This window comes from Cynocephalus volans, chromosome 16 (assembly GCF_027409185.1).
Source record: "Cynocephalus volans isolate mCynVol1 chromosome 16, mCynVol1.pri, whole genome shotgun sequence".
NCBI classification, from domain to species: domain Eukaryota; kingdom Metazoa; phylum Chordata; class Mammalia; order Dermoptera; family Cynocephalidae; genus Cynocephalus; species Cynocephalus volans.
Window position 1 is genome coordinate 64,654,098 of NC_084475.1, and position 7,622 is coordinate 64,661,719.

The 7,622-nt window shown below is 37.2% G+C and overlaps 1 pseudogene; it reads left to right on the top strand.

Moving 5' to 3' along the window:
- Nucleotides 1–6,606, top strand: part of LOC134364543 (ADP-ribosylation factor-like protein 6-interacting protein 4) — a 28,354-nt pseudogene extending 21,748 nt beyond the window's left edge.
- Nucleotides 6,607–7,622: the final 1,016 nt, after the last annotated feature.

Here is a 7,622-nt window from a genome sequence, read left to right on the forward strand (position 1 = left end):
TGGAGTATTTATCACGTTTCTTCGTCTTTTTTACTGCTGAGTAGTATTCCATTATATAAATATACCATAGTTTGTCCATTTATTAGTTATTCACATTTGGTTTGTTTCTAGCTTTGTGATTTCACAAATAAAACTTCAATGGCCATTCATATGCAAGACTTTGTATGGATATTTGCTGTCATTTTTTTCTCAGTTAAATACCAAGCAGTGGAGCATATGGTTTGAGTATGTTAAACTTTTTAAGAAACTGTCAAACTGTTTTCCAAACTGGTTGTACAATTCTACATTCTCACCGGATACCCACCATCAGATGAGTGGATAAGGAAAATGTGGCATATCTAAACAACGGAATACTACTCTACTGTAAAAAAGAATGAAATACTACTATTTGCAACAACATGGATGGACTTAGAAAAAAAATCATATTAAGTGAAATAAGTCAGGCCCAGAAAGAGAAATACCACATGTTCTCACTTATTTGTGGGCGCTAAAAATAAATAAATAAATAAGTATACAAACAAACAGTAGTGGCGGGGGGAGGGAAGAAGACACAATGCTCACAACAATTCCTTGAACTTGTTAAGAAAAATGAACAGGACATGATCTTGATGGGGGGAGGGGGAGAGAGAGTGGGGAAAAAGGAATGGGTAGAGGGACATGAAAATCAACTACATTGCATATTGATAAATTAAAATTTAAAAAAGGGAAAAAAAAGAAAAACAATTCCAATTTCTCCATAGCTTCTCCAAAACTTGGTGTGATAAGTCTTTCTCATTTAGGTAGATAGGGGTATCTAACTGTGGTTTTAACTGGCATTTCCTGAATGACAAACTATGTTGAGCATCTTTTCATGTGTTCATTGCCATCCACCTGCTTTTGGCAAATGATCTGTTCAAATCTTTTGTCCATTTTTTATTGCATTGTTGGATTTACAAGTATTATCAACTTCTGAGAGTTCCTTATCTATTTTGAATACAAGTCCTTTATAAGATACGTGCTTTGCAACTATTTTCTCTGAGTCAGTCACTGGATCTTTTCATTCTTTAAAGTCTTTTGAAGAGTAGGCCTTTTTAAATTTTGATAAAATACAATTTGTCTTGAAATCAAATAGTTTTACAGTTTTATTCTTATTATTCAAAGTTATTTTGACCTTCTAGATCTTTTGCATTTTCATATGAATTTTTGAGTCAATTTGGCAATTTCTACAAGAAAGCATACTAGGATTGTGTTGAATCTACAGATAAATTTGGGGGAGAATTGACATCTTAATAATATTGAGTGTTCTGACCCATGAATTTGGTATATCTTTTCATTTTTTAGGCCTTCTTAAATTTCTCTCAGCAAAATTTTGTAGTTTTCAATGTACAAATCTTTTATGTTTTTGTCAGATTTCTCCTTATTCCATATTTTGGATGTTTTTAAAATTATATATTTTTCAATTTTAATTTCTGATTATTTGTCACATTTATGTGGACATACAATTATTTTTTGTGTATTGATCCTGTATTCTATAACTTGTTAAACTTATTTGTGATTTCTTGTAGCCTTGTTGTAGATTTCATCAGATTTTCTGCACAGATGATCATGTTGTCTGTGAATAAAGACAATTTTGCTTCTTACTTTCAAATCTGGAGGCCCATTTCTTTTTCTTCTTCTTCATTTGTTTTTTGCTTGATTACAAAACCTAAAATCCCCAGTACAACACTGAATAGAAGTGGTAAGAGCATGTTTTCTTATTTTGTTTCTGATTCTAGGGAGAAAACATTGAGTCTTTCACCATTATGTTGTTTAGCTATAGAGTTTTTTTAGATGCTCATTAACACTTTGAGGAAATTCCTTCTATTCCTAATTTCTTCAGGAATGCTTATTAGGAATGGATATTGAATTTTTTCAAATGCTTTTTCTGCTTCTGTGGAGACAGTAGTGTTTGTTTTTAGTTTGTAAATATAAAAAAATTATTTTGATTTATTTTGGAATGTGAAACTGCTACAGTCTATTACTCCTAGGATAAATCTCATTTGATATATTATTCTTTGAACATATTTTTAGATTGATTTGCTGAACATTTATTTAGAATATTTGCATCTATATTTATGATGGCTTATTAGTCTATCATTTTATGGTTTTTTGTGTGTGATGTTTTTGTCTAATTTTTGTTTCAGGAGAATGCTCACCTCATGGAATGAGTGTAAAAATATTCCTTCCTTTTCAGGTTTCTGGAAGTGTTTGTGGAAAATCAGTACCTTTTTTTTATTCCCCCTAAATGTTTGGTAGAATTAAACAGCGATGCCATCTGGGTCCTGGGGTTTTATTTTGTAGGAATTTATACAAATTCAATTTCTTTGATTGATATTGGGCTATTTGAGTTATCTATTTCTTTTTCAGTGGGTTTTGTTACTTTGTATCTTTCAAGCAATTTATCTACTTCATCTAAGCAGTTGAATGTGTAGGCATAAAGTTGTTCATGGTATTCCCTTATTATTCTTTTAATGTCTGTAGAATCTGGAATGTTGTTACTTCTCTCATTCCTAATATTGATAATTTGAGTCTTCTCTTTTTCTCTCTCTCTTTTCCCACTCAGTTTAAGTATGAGTTTACTGATCGTGAAGAAACAGCTTTTGGTTTCATTTGTTTTCTCTATTTTTTCACTTTGATCTTTATTATTTTCTTTCTCCTGTTTAATGTGAGTTTAATATTGTCTTCTTTTTCTAGATTCTTAAGGTGGTATCAAAGGTCATTTATTTAAGATATATTCTTTTTTTAAAAAAAAAATTGGTATTTATTCCTATAAATTCTCCTCCTAAGTACTCCTCTAATGGAATCCTCATTGTACAAATTCTGATAACTTTTCATTTTCATTTGTTTATAATATTTTCAAATTTCTCTTTTGAGGTATTCTTTTTTCAAAATTTATTATTGAAACATATTGATTGTACTTATTTATGGGGTACGGAGTTATATTTCAATACATGTATACATTGTGTGCTGATCATTCAGGGTAAGTAGCCTGTTCATCACTGCAAACCTTAATCATTTCTTTGTGATGTGCGCACTTGATCTCCTCTGTTCTTGTTGTTTGATTACGTTGCAGTAAATCATCATTGATTATAGGTTTCTGGGTCGACTGTACACCAGTAGAGCTTATTTTTCCTATCTTGTAGTACTTTTGTGCCCATTAATCAGCCGCTCACTACCCTCCCCCCTTCACATTTCTCCCCTCTAGTAACCATAGTTCTCTCTCCATTTAACAGTTCAACTTATTATGAGTAGTATTTATTTGTTTCGTGTTTGTTTGTTTTATTCTGTTCTTTTTTTTAAGCTTCCACTTATGAGTGAGAACATGTGGTATTTCTTTTTCTGTGCCTGGCTTATTTCCCTTAACATAATTTTCTCCTTATCCACGTTGCTGTGAATGGCAGAATTTCATTTTTTGTTGTTGTTTATGGCTGAGTAGTATTCCATTGTGTATATGTGCTATGTTTACTTTAACCCATCATTTGTCAATGTACATTTAGGTTGCTTCCGTATCTTGGCTATTGTGAACAGAGCTGCGATAAACACGGGGATACAGGTATCCTTTTGATAATGCGTTTTCATTCCTTTGGGTATACAACATGTAGTGGGGTTGCTGAGTCAAACAATAGTTCTATCAGTAGTTGTTTGAGAAACCTCCATGCCGTACTAATGGATGTACCATGGCTGTACTAATTTACAGTACCACTAACAGTGTATAAAGTTTCCCTTTCTCCGAATCCTTGCCAGCATTTTGATTTGCATTTCTCTGATGATTACTGATGTTGAGCATTTTTTCCTGCACCTCTTGGCCGTTTGTATGTCTTCTTTTGAGAAATGTCTATGGAGCTCCCTTCCTCTTTTTTAAATTGGGTTTTTCTTATTTTTTATTTTTTTGCTATTGAGTTATTTGAGTTCCTTGTACATCCTGGAAATTAGCCCATAGTGGATGCATATTTTGCAAATATTTTCTCCCAATCTGTACGTTGTTTATTCACTCTGTTGATTATTTTCTTTGCTGTGCACAAGATTTTGAGTGTGATAAAAACCCATTTGTTTATTTTTAATTTTGTTACTTGTGCTTTTGAGGTCTTATTCATAAAATCTTTGCCAAGTCCTATGTTCTGGAGCATTTCCTCTGTGTTTTCTTCTTGTAAGTTTATAGCTTTGTGACTTATATTTAAGTTTTTACTCCATTTTGAGTTGATTTTGTATATGCTGAGAGATAGGAGTCTAGTCTCATTCTTCTAAATATGGATATCCAGTTTCCATAGCACCATTTACTGGAGGCGCTATCTTTTCCCCAGTGTACTTGGCTGCTTTGTTGGATATCTGTTGCCTGTAAATGTGTGGATTTATTTCTGGCTTCTCTAATCTGTTCCACTGATACATGTGTTTTAATTTTCTAGTTGCTTTTAAGATTTTCTCTTTATCATTGATTTTGAACAGTTTGATACTATGTGTGTTGGTGTGGTTTTCTTTGTTTCTTATGCTTAAGTGTATTGTACTCCTTGGATTTGAATTTAGAGTTTTAACTTAATTTGGAAAATTTTTCGTCATTTAAAAAAATTTTCTTCTTCCCTCCCTTTGGCCACTCCAATTACACATATGTCCAGCTACATGCAGTTATACCACAGCTTAAAAATACCCTTTTTATTTATTTAAAGTTTTTTCTTTCTGTGTTTTATTTTGGGTAATTTCTAGTGCTGTGTCTTCCAGTTCACATATATTTTCTTCTGCAATAATTCAATCTGCTATTAATCTCATATAGTGTATATATTTTTAATCTAAGACATTGTAGTTTTTATCAATATAAATTCTGTGCTTTAAAAATATTTTCTATGCTTCTAGTTAACTTTTTAAAACATAGCAAATACAATTATAATAACTCAATATCTCAGTTTGCTAATGCTAACATCTACCTTAATTCTGGGTCGGTTTCAACTGATACATTATTTTCTTCATTATCACTGGGGTTTTTCAGTGTTTTTGTATGACTGATAATTGTTGATTATATGCCAACAATTTTGAATTTCACCTTACTGTTTGTTGGATATTTATTATTCCTATAAATATTCTTGAACATTGACTTGGAGGGCAGTAAAGTTTCTTGGAAACACTTTGATTCTTTTAGTTCTTGCTTTTATAATTTGTTTGGGGATCCCAGAGCAGGCTCACCTAGGGCTAATTATTTTCCACTAATGACTTAAGTTGACTCTGTGTACTCTACCAAAAGCCCCTAGAATTATGAGTTATTTCATTTTTTTTCTGGTGGGGACAGGTACTCTTCCTGACACTGTGAGAGTGTGCAGCATTGTTCCCTTCGAACCTGTTAGGTGGTTCTCTTCCTGGCCTTGTGTAATTTCCTCACACACTTGTACTCGTCAGCACTGTGTTGATGGCTGAGGTGGACCCAGATCTCAGGGTTCTGTCTGTGTGCCACTTTCTCCTCTCCGGCATTCAGGCCTGAGAACTCTAACCACATTATCCTTCTCAGATCCTCAGCTCTTTTTCAACTCAAGGAGTCTGTTTCCTGTCCTTAGCCCTTGGCCAGTAAGCTGTCACAGTAGCAAGGTGAAGCAATTGTAGGGCTTTTCATTTCTCAGTTATCACTTTTTAATCTAATGTTCAATACCTAAAAAATAGTCACTTTGAATATTTAAATTTTTTTGTCTGTTTTTTTGTTGTTTCAAGTGAGAATATATCTGGTTCCTGTTACTTCATTTTGGCTTTGTAAGTGTCTTCTATTTGTGGCTTTAAAGATAGTAATGACTGGCAGCCCTGGAGACCCTTCTCAAGACGGCGAGGAGGGCGCGGGGGACGCGGGGGGCGCGGGGGTGGAGGGAAGGAGCGCGGTGGCGGAGTCCACGCGCTCCTCCTGTTGAGGGCGCTATAGCTCACGGTGGCTCTCGCGAGCGCTCTAAGAGTCGCAGCCGGTCCGGGTGCAAGGGTTGGAGACGAGAAGGAAGAAGAGCGGTAAGGACGCCTCGAGGAGCTGCTCGGCCTCTGGATCCCAAGGTGGCAAGGGGAGAAGTACCTCCGGGACAGAAGAGAGAAGCAAGCACAAGGCCCAGAGGAGCCCACGATCCAGCTCCTCCTCCTCTTCTTCCTCCTCGTCCCCCTCCACTCCCTCCAGTGATGGCTGGAGGAAGCGGGGGAAGCACAAGGAAGGAAACTGAGGAAGAAAAGCAAGGAGAAGGCAGAAGTGCAGCAGGCCGAGGCTCTGCCGGGCCCCTCACTGGCACCGATCAGCCGGGGAGGAGGAGGATGGCCCAGTCCTGACAGACGAGCACAAGTCCCGCGTCCAGGCCATGAAGCCCATGCCAAGGAGGAGTAGGATGCCCGGCAGAGCGGCATCCGCAAGGTGGTGGACCCCGAGACGGGCCGCACCAGGCTCATTAAGGGAGACGGTGAGATCTGGGAGGAAATGTAACCAAAGGACGACGCAGAGAGATCAATAAGCAAGCCACCCGAGGGGACGGCCTGGCCTTCCAGATGCGAGCCGGCCTGATGCCCTGGGGCACCAGCGGGTCAAGGTGTGTGGACGGTGCAGGTGGCCTGGAGGCTGCAGGGTGGGCGGCAGCAGCAGCCTGATGGGTGCCGTTGCCTTTTCTGCTATGGATCGGCCTCTGGCCCAGCCCTGTCGCCTATCAGGTGCACGGGATGGAGGATGGTCCCTGGCCTAGTCAGCACCCCTGTCTGGAAGAGCACAGCTTCCCACATAGCAAATGTGCCCCGGTCGTAGACTTAAAAAAAAAAAAAAAAAAAAAAAAAAAAAAAAAATTAGTAGTGACTACTTTGTGAATACTTAACGTAAAATACTTAATACTTTGTGAATACTTAATACTTATAGCATAATGTTACCTTATATTCAGTTCTTAGCATCTCGTGGTTAAGTGCGTTAGTTTTGTATTGCTGCTCTAATAAATTACCACAAATCTAGCAGCTTAATTTAAATTTATTTTCTTATAATGCTTTAGGAGAAAAATCCAACACAGATCTCACTGGGCTAAAAGCAAGGTCTCAGCAGAGCTGCATTCCTTTTTGTGGGCTCTAGGGGAGGACCTCTTGCTTATTTGTGTTGGGAGAATTTAGTTCCTTGTGTTTGCAGGACTGAGATTTCTTTTTCTTGCTGGCCATAGACTGAGGATCGTTCCCAGCTTCTTTACCACATTCCATGTCCAGTTGCTCCTTTCTTCTGCCTCTGAAGACCGCAATGATGGGTTGAGTTCTTTTCACGTGGCAGCACTCTGAACCATTCTTCTACCTTCCTCTTCTATCTGCCCTTAAGGATTCATGAAATTAGACTAGAGACACCTAGATAATCCAGAATGTTCTCCCTATATCAAGATTATTAACCATAATCCATCTGAAAACTACCTTTTTCTATGTAAAATAACATTCACAGGTTCCAGGGATTAGGACATGAACATCTTTGGGTGGGGTGTAGAGGTTAGTCTGCCTACTGTACTTGGCTGCTACAATGATCTCTTAGCTAATCTCTCTCCCACTTCACCTTGCCTGGGTTACTGCTTTTGTGTTTTTGCCTTCAGTAAAATGTGTAATGGTTTTTTTTCTTCTTTCTGTACAACGTCCACATTGCTGCCTAA